Raw genomic sequence first — 15,853 nt, forward strand, 5'->3', positions numbered from 1 at the left:
AGTCAAACAAAATTTTCTTTCATGCCATCTTTGCAATTTTAAGAAAAAAATTATATCAAAGAAATACGTCTTATATGCCAATCAACATGCGCATTCGCATTTTCCAGATGAGAAATCTTTGGCCTCATGACATTGAAGAAAATGCGTGCTTAGTTCCAAAGTTTTTGTTTTTCACTAATGATTTTGATATTGATTCGAAATTTCGTTCAATTGGTATAATTCCATCTTCCTATACATGTTGTTGTATCTTGGCAACAATCAACTTCAAGTTGATGCACATTGTATTCTAGTTAGATTATTTAACGAAATAAAACAAATCCCAATGAGAACGTTTTCTAATTATGACATGTAGAGGTCACTATAATCATTGGAATACACTAAGAAAATCGCACGAGTATATGAGCAGACTCAATCAATTGCATCGAATGACAAAAATATTTTAATGACGTTTGTGTCAAAGAAGCTATTCTTTAAAGCAATAAGGGATTGTAGTGAGTAGGACAGGTATGCCCTTAAAAAATTTTAGCTCTCGCCCCAGAATATTAATCGGTATACTTTTGTTAGTCTTCACTTGACGAGAAACGTGAAATTCCTATTTATATTTCTTGGAAACGAAATTTCAGACGATTTTCATTTTTCATTTATTGTTAGAATTATTCTTTGCAGCAAAACAAAGTTCATTGAGGGTAAACCATACACTGAAAAAAAGCATGCCCGGTTCCAAAGATTTTGTCTTTACTTTAAAAATTTTGGTATTGATTCCGAGCCAAAGAAGCAGAGATTACAAGTAAGGATACTTTTAAGACACAATTTTCTTTTAAATTTTGGGTTTGTGTACTTGCTTCTAGGAAGCAAATTTTAATTTTTCGATTTTTCAGCTTTTTTGTCATATGCTATCAAAGTCCTTTAAACCCGAGTTAACGATAACTTTATTGTCCAAATTAGGACTCGACTTCCAGTAGAAATGATGCTATGTTTCAAGTAAAAAACGTCTTTAAGATAAAGTGTTGAAAAACATGTCCTATATTTGAACGATTTTTTGCTTTGTAGTCAAGATGCAAAAAGACAACAAATTTAAAGACAATTTCATTAAATTTAAATAACTTTTATGAATTATTAAAGTCAAGTTGACCTTAGCCCAAACATTTTGTCTTTCATGTTATGATACCTATTTTTAAGTGAAATCTCTTAATTATAAGAACAATACGACTTCATTGAAAAGTTTATCAACTTTTGGACAAGGAAAAAAACTTTATATTAGAGAAATGCGTCTTCTATGCTAAGCAAAATTTGCATTCGTATTTTAAAGACATCATATCTTTGACCACACGACAATATTTTTTTCAGGGTAAAGATGATAAAAAACAAGTATATACGGCCGTAAGTTCGGCCAGGCCGAAGCTTATGTACCCTCCACCATGGATTGCGTAGAAACTTCTACTGAAGACTGTCATCCTCAATCGAATTACTTGGGTTGCGGTAACACTTGCTGATGGCAAGGTATCTTAAAACTTCCTAACACCGTCTTCTATATAAATAAAATGTTGACAAAATTTTCTAAAGAAATAAAATTTTGGTAGAATGTTTTTGGCTCGAGTGGCAACCATGATTATAAACCGATATGGACCAATTTGTGTGTGATTGGGGATCGGCTACATATAACTATAGACTAATAGGGACCACATTTGGCATGGTTATTAGCGGCCACATACTAGCACCACGTTGCAAATTACCAGGGAATTTGGATATTTTTGACAGATTTTCATTAAACCAATTATTTTCGTATTTGACTTAATAAAAATCGTATTTGATATAATTTTTTCATTCAATTATGCCAATAATTGATTTTTATTTTGTTTCATTTTTTTCTGTGTGGTGGAGGGTATACAAATATGGGACATATGAAGCGAGAGAAATTTTAATGCAATTTAAAAAAGAGATTTTATGATTTATCAGGCGATACATATTTATTCGAGATATAAGACAATTTGAGTAATATTTACTATTTTTGCAACTCATCAGTGGCGATTTTACCATGGCCAAATTTCACCACGTACCAAATTTCAACCGGATCGGATGAATTTTGATCCTCCAAGAGGCTCTGTAATCCAAATCTGAGCGTCGGTTTATATGGGGGCTATACGTAAAAGTGGACCGATATGGCCCATTTGCAATACCATCCGACCTACATCAATAACAACTACTTGTGCCAAGTTTCAAGTCGATAGCTTGTTTCGTTCGGAAGTTAGCGTGATTTCAACAGACGGTCGGACGGACGGACATGCTCAGATCGACTCAGAATATCACCATGACCCAGAATATATATACTTTATGGGGTCTTAGAGCAATATTTCGATGTGTTACAAACGGAATGACAAAGTTAATATACCCCCATCCTATGGTGGAGGGTATAATAATATACCCCCATCCTATGGTGGAGGGTATAAAAAGTAAAATTTGTAGGGAAGACTGACATTGTTAGTCGACATTTTGGAAAAATATATTTTACAAAACTCATAAAAGGATTTGAAAAACGAAACAATATATGTGGAATTATGACAAAACCCCATAAGTCAAAAAAATCAATTTTACAGGAGAGCGAAAATATACATTTAAGGGGTCAGAAAAACTTCTGTAGAAAATCTCTGGAAAATATTTAATATTTATGATGGACCTTTTCAATAGCTTATTTGTCCATTTTACCAAATTCACCTTACACCCCCCGATCTAGAGAAAATTTCCAATTATTGGCTTATGTTGTTTTGTCAAATGAAATTTTATTTAAAACGAGTATAAACGTTATTAAATTCGGTCCGACCCAATCTTTAATACCCACCACCATGATTCAAATATAATAATTTGCTTTGAAAACTCATCATCGTAGCATGTTAATAGAATCCATATAGAATTCCAGGTGGATTTGATGACAGATATTCTCCCTAGCAGATGGGTTCAAATCATAATCTTCCCGAAGTTACATTTTAAGTTTCTTCTTATAGAGGCTACATCAGATTCTGGACTTATAACAACAAGTTTTGTTTGAGTTTTGGAGGAATCTTAAATATCCCCTTTCATATGATTTGAAATCTAAATTCCTTAGATGTTTACCCCCATTAAAGAACTTCTAGATTTTTAGTTTCAGGTAAATCGCATGAAAATTGTGGTGTATAGGTGCTCAAGATTCAAAAATGGGGATCGGTTTATATGGGAGCTTTTTGTGGACCTAAAGTACCCCCAGATTTCATATTTCAAGCAAATCGGTTAAAAACTGCGGTGTTGAGAATTCGAAGAAGTCAAATCTGGAGATCGGTTTATATGAGGTCTATACCAAAACGAAAATCGATACACGTCATATTCGCCACAACTCTTTGCGGACCTAAAATATGTCTAGATTTTTAATTTCAGTCAAATCGAATGAAAATTGTTTCGTCTAGACGCTCAAGAAGTCAAATCTGGAGATCGATCTGTATGGGGGTTATACCAAAACCTGTACCGATACTCACCATATTCGGTACATCTCTTTGTGACCTAAAATATCGCTATATTTCCAATTTTCGCATGAAAATTGTGGTGCACAAGACCCAAAATCGGGAGATAAGTTTATATGGGAGCTCTATCAAAACTTGATATAGTGATTAGAACAGACAGACATACGGCCAGACGGATAAAGTATATATATTCTGATCAAGAATATATATACTTTATATAGTCGGAAGTCGATATTTCGATGTGTTACACACGGAATGACAAACTTATTATACCCCCATCACTATTCTATGGTGGTGGGTATAATTAAGTATACTGCAAAAATATTCTTAAAGTTAAATGTTTCGAGTTAAAAATGGGTATCTTTACATGAAAACAAAATTTGTTGGACTAAGCTCAACTAGGATTAATAATTCTGCAAAAATCTTCAAGATTAATGAAATCGTCTTTATCTTTATTTATTTGTTTACTTTTTGTATCTTACCCACGTTTTTAAAGACTCTGATGACACATGAAGAAAAAAATCAGAAAAAAAAACAAATTCAAATTTGTCTCCTAGTAACATTCAAAACTCAAATTTAAATGTGTCATAATTGTACACTTGCTTCAATTCTCTTCATCTTTGACTCGAAAAAATGCAAAGTATTAGTGTAAAAAAATGTTTATTAGAACCAAACGTGTTTTTTTCCGATTATATTTTTAGTAATCACTGCTTTCATTTGAAATTTTTGAGTCCAAAATGTCAGCGCGTTGGTTGGAGAGGCTTAATAATTTTTTATCACTTGTTTGCTTTTAAAGAGTGAATAAAAAATTATAACTGAAAATAAAAAGATTACGAAAATATATATTTACATTAAATATCCGATACGCAGATCTTAGCTGGGTCCACACAAATTACATTATATTAAGAAAATTAAAAATTTGAGTAAGATTGGTTAACAAAAAAGGATGCTATGGCCAAATTTGGGAAAATCGGGCGATACATATATATGGGAGCTATAACTAAATCTCAACCGATATCGATGATATTTTGCAAAATTAAAGAATGCTGAAAACATTAATCTGTGTTAAATTTGAAGACGATCGGTAGGCGTAATTTGACCCAATTTCTTGAAATAGTGTGATACATATATATGAGATCTATTACGGCGTTCTCACCAAACACGTTTTGGGGTTTAAAATGTTTTCCCTTTATAAGCACTTCAAAACAAGTCGTTTTCCCCTATACCAAAAATCGAATTCGAAACACAAGTTTTCCTCCGAAACACGTCAATTTTATAATATAAACGCCCCTGATTTGGAATATTCTCTGCCTGAACATACTGTTTTCAAAATATATGACAAATTATTAAAATAAATGTCATAGAAAAAACGAATAAACAAGGGCTTTGAAGAACATAGGTATGTGAAAATATATTTAAAAAACAAGTATATACGGCCGTAAGTTCGGCCAGGCCGAATCTTATGTACCCTCCACCATGGATTGCGTAGAAATTTCTACGAAAGACTGTTATCCACAATCGAAATACTTGGGTTGTGGTATCTTAAAACTTCTTAACATCGTTTTCTAAATTGTGAGTTAGTCCATACGTGGTATATATTAGACAAAAAGTTATGTATAGTTAAGTCTACAAATAATTACGAATCGATATGGACTTTTTACACGGTACGTAGAGAGCCCGAATTGAAATATGGGGGTCGCTTATATGGGGGCCATATACAATTATGAACGTGATATGGACCAATTTTTGTGTGATTGGAAATCGATTTATCTGAGGGATATATATAACTATAGACCGATATGGACCTAGTTAGGCATGGTTGTTAACGACCACATACTAGCACAATGTACCAAATTTCAACTCACTCGGATGAAATTTGCTCCTCCAAGAGGCTCCAAAACCAAATCTTGGGATCGGTTTATATGGGGCTATATATGTTTATGGACTGATATGGACCACTTTTGACATGGTTGTTAAATATCATATACGATCACCACGTACCAAATTTCAAGCAGATCGGATGAATTTTGCTTCTCCAAAAGGCACCGGAGGTCAAATCTGGGGATGGGTTTATATGGGAGCCATAAGCGTAGGAAGGCCTCTGGGGAGGGGGCTTAGACCCCCCAGAAAAATATTAGCCCCCCCCAGAATTTGAAACTCTATTTATGATTTTCCATTTTTCAATAAATGTCAATAGTTTTTTTAATTTTTATAAAAATTAAACAAGTATATACAATCGCACAAAGTTCCGCTAAAGACTTTCATGAACAATCGAATTACTTGGGTTATGGTAGCAGTTGCCGATGGCAATGTTTGAAGTCAGATATTTATGAAAAAAGCTATGGTTGAACTTATGATTGATCTAGTTTAGTCAATTTAATTAAAAAAATAGTAATTGATATTAAAACTTTTCTTTCATAAATTAATATCTTAATAATGCCAAAAAAGTAGTGAAAATGTTCTTTTTGGATCTAGAAGTGGTGCAAAATTGGCGGAGAAGCAATGAATGTAATATGAGCTTATCATAGGACAAATGTCCACCGTTTCAACAGCCGTTGCAATGAATTTGCATTACTTCTTAAGGTGAGATCCGAATTCAGTGTTTTGAATGTGAATTAAAAAATTTTGTGATATTTTCCCAAATAAATAATTTTTATATTGTTTTTATGATTTTTAATGCATTCTGACGCTTGTTTGAAACATTTTTCCTCGAATAATTTCCAAAATTATCGATTTTTCTATAATGGATTTAGCAGTTTTGTGGCAAAATTTGAATAATTTGTACCAATTTATTTATTCTTAATCTTTTTTAAACTATTTGAAAAAAAGAAAACAAAAAATTACACATTAAAAAAAATGAAGTAAAAAAACTTCCTGTGTAGTTAAAATAATTGAGGACATTTTTGGAAGTACTTTTAAAGTTGTGCCTTTAGAACAACTCACTATTCTTTTGCTGGGTAAAGTGTGGAACTACTTTTAGTTGCTTTATTATAAATTAATTGTCGAGTTATTTTGATGTCAAATTTTTTATTCAATTTTATGAAATAAAACATTAATTGAAACTATAAGTTCAGTCTATAAATTTTTAGCTAGGGGGGCTATAGCCCCCCCTAGGAAAATTGTCTAGCTACGCTAATGATGGGAGCTATATATAATTATGGGCTGATAGGAACCAATTCCTGCATGGTTGTTGGATACAATATACTAACATCACGTACCAAATTTCAACCGAATGGGAAGAATTTTGCTCTTCCAAGGGGCTCTGAAGGTAAAATCTGGGGATTGGCTTATATGGGGCCTATATATAATTATGGACCGATTTCGACCAATTTTTCCATGGACCATGTATTAACACCACGTACCAAATTTCAACTGAATCAGATGAATTTTGGTATTCCAAGAGGCTCCGGAGGTCAATTCTGGTGATCGGTTTATATGGGGGCTATATATAATTATGGACCGACGTGGACCAACTTTTGCATGGTTGTTAGAGACCATATACTAATACCATGTACAAAATTTCAGCCGGATCGGATGAAATTTGCTTCTCTTAGAGGCCTCGCAAGCCAAATCGGGGGATCGGTTTATATGGGGGCCGTATATAATTATTGACCGATGTGGACCAATTTCAGCGTGGTTATTAGAGACCATATACTAACACCATGTACCAAATTTCAGCCGGATCGGATGAAATGTGCTTCTGTTAGAGGCTCCACAAGCCAAATCTGAGGGTCCCTTTATATGGGGGCTATACGTAAAAGTGGACCGATATGGCCCATTTGCAATCAATAACACCTACACCGACCTACATCAATAACAACTACTTGTGCCAAGTTTTAAGTCGATAGTTTGTTTCATTCGGAAATTAGCGTGATTTCAACAGACGGATGGACGGACATGCTTAGATCGACTCAGAATATTTCGATGTGTTACAAACAGAATGACAAAGTTAATATACCCCCCATGCTATGGTGGAGGGTATAATTATAACTGAAAATAAAAAGATTACAAAAATATATATTTACATTAAATATCCGATACGCAGATCTTAGCTGGGTCCACACACAAATTAGATTATATTAAGAAAATTACAAATTTGAGTAAGATTGGTTAACAAAAAAGGATGCTATGGCCAAATTTGGAAAAATGGGGCGATACATATATATGGGAGCTACAACTAAATCTGAACCGATATCGGTGATAGTTTGCAAAATTAAAGAATGCTGAAAACATTAATCTGTGTCAAATTTGAAGACGATCGGTAGGCGTAATTTGACCCTATTTCTTGAAATCGTGTGATACATATATATGGGATCTATTACGGCGTTCTCACCAAACACGTTTCTCACCAAACACGGTTTAAAATGTTTTCCCTTTATAAGCACTTCAAAACGAGTCGTTTTCCCCCATATAAAAATCGAATTCAAAACACAGGTTTTCCTCCGAAACACGTAAATTTTATAATGTAAACGCCCCTGATTTGGAATATTCTCTGCCTGAACATACTGTTTTCAAAATATATGACAAATTATTAAAAAATTTTATAATAAAAACGAATAAACAAGGGCTTTGAAGAACATAGGGAAGTGAAAATAAATTTAAAAAAAAATTTCCTCTGCGATCGCGGTATTTATTTGAACAAACGGTGCGTATATTTGAATTTAGAGTAAATGGGAATTTCGAGTTTCCATGACAACCGTCAAACTAAAACATTTCAAATCGGTGTGAACGGTGAAACATTTTGGAAAAATGAATGAGGAAAACGAGTCAGTGGGAACATAGCATATATCTAAATATGATCCGATTTGTTCGAATCGAATCGTCCTTGTGCCAAAAAAACACCCGAACCAAATTCCATCAAAATCGGTTAATAATTGCGACCGGAATGCAAGGGCTAGATGGACTCAGGAGATGATTCAGACTCGATGTGTATATATTTTATGGTGTAAAATAAATATTTCTGCTGGGCACATTTTTCTGCAGATCGAAGCTTCTATACCCTATACCACTATGTGTTTTAGGGTATACAAGTTGATTTAAATTAAGTGAATAATATTAAAATCAATCAATATGGGGCTTTAATTAAGTTGGTCAGCCGACTTATGCGTTCTAACATTTTAATTGTACAAGAATGACTAATCATTCCCGAACGACGCATTTGTCAAATACATTCCTTGTTAAGGACAAAACATGCTTTTGTAAGTTTTGTCTAATCATTGTTTAATAAAGGAAATCTTTTGCTACACTCAAACAATGTGGCGACATTTGGTGGCAACATTAGGCCCTTGCAGTTATTCTACTCAACTGTATCATAGACGAATGTTGAACAACAACAATTATGAAAAACTCCTTGTTGTAGACAAAATGCCACCAGTGACATTAATCAATCATCAATCATGACGCCACATCGTCATATGCCATTCCCCTCGTTTTTCACAAACGTTATTGAAGAATATAAAGAGCAATATGGAATGTTGTTATATGATGAAAAATTAATACATTTTGCTCTGTATTTTCGTGATACATATTTGGATGTAATGTTAGCATTGTGCGCATTTGAATGATTTGCTAGTTAGTACAACACCACCCGCGTGACATGTTGTTTTACTTCTTTGGTGGTCATCACGACATCAATGGCAGCGGCAGTATAGCTTCCGTTTCCTGTTAAACCCATATGCGCAAGTGAAAATGATTTTTGGTTTAGATTATTAGTGTAAGCCAAAGAAGTTGGGACGAGCTATTGATTACAAATCCCAAAATGGATTTCTTATGAAACAATAATCGTCATTTCTTATTCTAGCAATTTTTCACTGAATAGTAGAAGGACTTCAGAATGTTCAACATGAAATACAAACATTGTAAGCGAAGATATTTACTACTGTGGGCAAAATGCAACGTAAAGTTTAATTTTTCAATTCAACATGCAAAAATATAATTTATATTTTCGTGTTACATTTGGAACTGTGTGCACGCAGAGAAGGAGTAAGGTCACCCAAAAAATGTTTCAGGAGCAAAATTTTACTGATCGACGGAGAAAATGGAACAAGTTTTATCCCAAAAAGGTTGCCGAAGTTAGACACATAATTTCTGAGAAAATAACATGGTTGCGATAAACATTTTACATGTCACCTGTCCAAAAATAACATTTTGCTCTTGGAACATAATTGAGGTGATCATATTCCTTCTCTGGGTATAACTTCTGCACGCAAAGAAAAAAATTTAGAAAACGGGTATCGCAAAAATTATTATTCTTTTTTAGTTTTCTGAGTTTCATCAAACAGTTCAAATTTTTCTTTTCTAAAAAAATTGGATGCAAATTTTTTATTTTTATTTTATTTTTTAAATAATTCGTTTTATTCTAAAATCAAAGCCCATTTCATTGTTTCTATTCTTTTCGGGATTAACGTTTAAAATAGAACCCATTTTGAGATTTTGAACATTATTCACATTTCCAAAATTTTCAATCGTAAAGAAGGGGATCAACTAAAGTGGTTTGCTTTCTTTAAATCGACTTGTGTGTGCCCAACAATATGGTCTATATATAGAACAGCTACATGGTCCAGTGGATAGCGCGTTTCCTAACAAACGGTATGGCCCGTGGTTCGATCCTCCGTCTGAACGAAAGATAAAATTTGAAAGACGTCTTACATTGAATATTTGTTTCTACATTGTTTCTATTATAGAAAGAAATAAATCGCATGGAAGTTAGAAAGATATAAAGGAACATGCAAATGCACACGGACTGACGGACATCGCTAAACTCAATACGAGGGGAACTAGACTCTATAAAAAAGTATCGTCTTCAGATACTCTCAGAGTTACCATAGAAAAGTTTGCATCATATTCGCATACGTCGCCAAAAAAGTAGTGAACATGTTCGTTTTGGATCCGGTAGCGACGAATTTAACATGGGCATGTCACAGGACGGATGCCCGCCATTTCAAAAGCCGTTGCACAGAATTTGCATCACTTCTTAAAGTGTGATCCGAATTCAGTGTTGGAAGACTTGTAAGACTAAGACAGTTTAAAAGAGTGATGGACATTTTTTTGCGAAACGAAAACGCCCTAAGTCAGTTAAAAAAGTGATGGACATTTTAATTTAATTACACCCTTCACCACTACTGTGGTGCAGGGTATAATAAGTTTGTGCATTTTTATGTAACGCCAAGAAGGAAAAGTCTGAGACCCATTGTCTAGTATACCGATCGTCTTAGAATTAAATTCTGAGTCGATTTAGCGATGTCCGTCTGTCTGTCCGTCCGTCTGTCTGTATATGTAATTTTTTGTGCAAAGTACAGCTCGCAGTTTAAGTCCGATCGTCCTCAAATTTGGCACAGAGTTTTACATTGGCTCAAAGACACTCGCTATTGATTTTGAAAAAAATCGGGTTAGATTTATATATAGCTGCCATATATATTTATCACCGATCTGGTCATAATTGACGTATTTATCAACGAATTTTCTCAAAATTTCGGGCCTCCAAATATTTTGGGGCTTTCGTAAGATAAGCAAAATATCAGCCAAATCGGTTCAGATTTAGATATAGCTCCCATATATATCTTTCGTCTGATTGGAACTAATAAGACCAAAAAAGCCAGAGTTTTGTCCTGATTTGCTTCAAATTTTGCACAAGGAGTACGTTTAATAGTATTGTTAATTGTGCTAAATTTGGTTGAAATCGGTTCAGATTTAGATATAGCTCCCATATATATTTTTCGCCCGTTAATATGCACTTAAAAGACCCCAGAAGCCAGAGTTTTGCCCTAATTGGCTTTAAATTTTGCACAGGGAGTAGAATTAATATTGTAGCTATGCATGCCAAATTTGGTTGAAATCGGTTCAGATTAAGATATAGCTCCCATATATATATTTCGCCCAATATGAACTCCTATGGCCCCAGAAGCCAGAGTTTTGAAAATTGCTTACGATTTAAATGTTTCCCATATTTTTTATACCCCCACCATAGAATGGTGACGGGGGTATAATAAGTTTGTCATTCCGTTTGTAACACATCGAAATATCGATTTCTGACTATATATATATTCTTGATCAGGGAGAAATTCTAAGCCGATATAGCCATATCCGTCTGTCTGTCTGTCTGTTGTATACACGCTATATTCTTCAATAATAAAGCAATCGTGCTGAAATTTCGCAAAAACTCGTCTTTTATCTGCAGGCAGGTCAAGTTCGAAGATGGGCTATATCGGTCCAAGTTTTAATATAGTCCCCATATAAACCGACCTCCCGATTTTGGGCTTATAAAAACCTTAGTTTCTATCCAATTTACTTGAATTGGAAATGACCACAAAGAGGTGTGCCAAAAATTGTGAGTATAGGTCCATGTTTGGGTATAGCCCCATATAGACCGATCTCCTGATTATATTTCTAGGGCTTCTAGAATCGATAGTTTCTATCCAATTCGCCTGAAATTGGAAATTTAGAGGTATTTTAGCACCATAAAGAGGTGTGTGGGAAGTGTACTGGTTGAACTGATCTGCTTGTCATCAAATCCCCCTGAAATTTTCACAGGAAACTATAATATTTGATTCATGGTGGTGGGTATTTAAGATTCGGCCAGGCCGAACTTACTGCTTTATATACTTGTTTACTAACATTTTGTTCCATCCCAGGGCATTAGCCAATTTAAATTTTAAGTATACATAAGTCTAACAAATTTTGTCCAGATCGAGTCAGACTTACTTGTTAAACATGTATTTCAAACAATCAATTGTTAAACTAAAAAGACCAAGTCAATTTAGAAAGTAATTGAAAATAGTTACCTTTTTTTATAATACCTCATTCATATTACACTTCCAAAATCTACGTTAACTAGATTTCAACTGTCATTTGCCTTGTAAAAAAGGGATTTCAAATCTACTTTTAGTAGATTTCGAGCCTAATGTAACCAACAACAATTAAATGTTTAATAGAACCAAGTAAAAAACAAGTAAGGAAAGTCTAAAGTCGGGCGGGGCCGACTATATTATACCCTGCACCACTTTGTAGATCTAAATTTTCGATACCATATCACATCCGTCAAATGTGTTGGGTGCTATATATAAAGGTTTGTCCCAAATACATACATTTAAATATCACTCGATTTGGACAGAATTTGATAGACTTTTACAAAATCTATAGACTCTAAATTTAAGTTGGCTAATGCACTAGGGTGGAACACAATTTTAGTAAAAAACAAGTAAGGAAAGTCTAAAGTCGGGCGGGGCCGACTATATTATATCCTGCACCACTTTGTAGATCTAAATTTTCGATACCATATCACATACGTCAAATGTATTGGGGGCTATATATAAAGGTTTGTCCCAAATACATACATTTAAATATCACTCGATCTGGACAGAATTTGATAGACTTCTACAAAATCTGAAGACTCAAAATTTAAGGCGGCTAATGCAATAGGGTGGAACACAATGCTAGTAAAAATATGGGAAACATTTAAATCTGAAGCAATTTTAAGGGAACTTCGCAAAAGTTTATTTATGATTTATCGCTCGATACACGCAAAGAAAAAAAACGTTTGGAAAACGTGTACCGAAAACGTTTTTCTTTTGTTAGAGTTTTTTGAATTGCTTCGAAAATTTTAAACTTTTATCACCAAAAAAATTCGTTTGTTACAAAATTTTTATTTTTTCAATAAAAAAAGTTATTTTTGAAATAACAACACAGTCCATTTCGTTTATATCAAACACTGTTCTTTTCTGACTTTTGGTCTTTAATAAGACACATTTTACAGTTCAAAATTTAATATAGTACAATGTAATGTTGAACATTTTTTCGGAATCTTCCGAATATATCTGGAATATATGTAAAAAAAAACAAAAGCAAAAAACATTGGCCGAAGCAGGGATCGAACCCACGACCCTTGGCATGAGAGTCGGACGTAGCTACCACTGCTCCACGGTGCCAAACTAAATGTTTTTTCCGGTAAATAAACTTTGTTTATTCGGTTCGTGGGCGCCGCAAGCTATGCTATATAAATATAACTTATATGGATATTTATCTATTGATGACCATAACAGGTACATAGCTCAGTGGTTAGTGTGTTGGCTTACAATGTGCATGGTCCGCGGTTCGATTCTCCGTCCAGGCGAAAGGTAAAAAAAATTTTAAAAATTTATAAAATCGTATAATTTCTTCTACATTGTTGGTATTACAGAAAAAGGTGTTAAGAACTAAAAATCCTCGTGGATGTGAGAAAGATGTGAGGGACAATGCAATTAGCAAGAAAATAATGTTTTTATGAAATTTATGAAATTGTTTTTACATCCTGGAAAAGAATAAACGTTTATCACAAAAAGTATATACTTTTCTTCCAAATACACTTCCTTACAGCGAAAAGCAAATGAGAAACGAACTTTGTTTGTCTAAAATTTCGTTTGGGAGGAAAGAATTATTTTTTTGCGTGTATATATGTATTAGAAGTTTAGGAAAATTAGAGTCATTTTTACAACTTTTGGACTAAGCAGTGGCGATTTTACAAGGAAAATGTTGGTATTTTGACCATTTTTGTCGAAATCAGAAAAACATATATATGGGAGCTATATCTAAATTTGAACCGATTTCAACCAAATTTGGCACACATGACTATATTACTAATTGTACTCCTAGTGCAAAATTTCAACCAAATTGGGCCAAAACTTTGGCTTCTGGGGCCATATAAGTCCATATCGGGCGAAAAATATATATGGAAGCTATATCTAAATCTGAACCGATTTCAATCAAATTTGGCACACATGACTATACTACCAATTGTACTCCTTGTGCAAAACTTCAAGCTAATCGGGATAAAACTCTGGCTTCTGGGTCCTTATAAGTGCATATCGGGCGAAAGATATATATGGGAGCTACATCTAAATCTGAATCGATTTCAACCATATTTGGCACGCATAGCTACAATGCCAAATATACCCCTGTGCAAAATTTCAACCAAATTGGGCCAAAACTCTGGCTTTTAGGAGCATATTAGTCCATATCGGGCGAAAGATATATATGGGAGCTATATCTAAATCTTAACCGATTTCAATCAAATTTTGCACTCTTGACTATACTACCAATTGTACTCTTAGTGCAAAATTTCAACCAAATTCGGCCAAAAATCTGGCTTCTGGGGCCATATAAGTCCATATCGGGCGAAAGATATATATGGGAGCTATATCTAAATCTGAACCGATTTCAATCAAATTTTGCACACTTAACTATACGACTAAGTGTTATGTTTGTACAAAATTTCAAGCAAATCGGTGTAAAACTCTGGCTGCTGGGTCCATATTAGTGTATATCGGGCGAAAGATATATATGGGAGCTATATCTAAATCTTAACCGATTTCAATCAAATTTTGCACACTTAACTGCACTACTAATTTTACTCCTAGTGCAAAATTTCAACCAAATTGGGCCAAAACTCTGGCTTTTAGGACCATATTAGTCCATATCGGGCGAAAGATATATATGGGAGCTATATCTAAATCTGAATCGATTTCAACCAAATTTGGCACGCATAGCTACAATGCTAAATCTACTCCCTGTGCAAAATTTCAAACAAATTGGGCCAAAACTCTGGCTTTTAGGAGCATATTAGTCCATATCGGGCGAAAGATATATATGGGAGCTATATCTAAATCTTAACCGATTTCAATCAAATTTTGCACTCTTGACTATACTACTAATTGTACTCCCAGTGCAAAATTTCAACCAAATTCGGCCAAAAATCTGGCTTCTGGGGCCATATAAGTCCATATCGGGCGAAAGATATATATGGGAGCTATATCTAAATCTGAACCGATTTCAATCAAATTTTGCACACTTGACTATACGACTAAGTGTTATGTTTGTAAAAAATTTCAAGCAAATCGGTATAAAACTCTGGCTGCTGGGTCCATATTAGTCTATATCGGGCGAAAGATATATATGGGAGCTATATCTAAATCTGAACCGATTTCTTCCAAAATCAATAGGGTTCTATTCTGACCCAAATTAGGAATATGTGCCAAATTTGAAGGCGATTGGACTTAAATTGCGACCTAGACTTTGATCACAAAAATGTGTTCATTCACAGACGGACGGACGGACAGACGGACATGGTTATATCGACTCAGGGACCCACCCTGAGCATTATTGCCAAAGACACCATGTGTCTATCTCGTCTCCTTCTGGGTGTTACAAACATATGCACTAACTTATAATACCCCGTTCCACAGTGTGGCGCAGGGTATAAAGATTACAGACAAATGTTTCATTGCTTGATACAGATTCAATTTCTTTTGCTTTTAAAGAATATATTTTTTAAGAATTTCGCTCCTGAAGAAAGTATATTTTTTGATGGGTGCAGTTTTGGCCACGTTTGGTGT

This window comes from Haematobia irritans, chromosome 3 (genome assembly GCF_050003625.1).
Source record: "Haematobia irritans isolate KBUSLIRL chromosome 3, ASM5000362v1, whole genome shotgun sequence".
NCBI lineage: Eukaryota > Metazoa > Arthropoda > Insecta > Diptera > Muscidae > Haematobia > Haematobia irritans.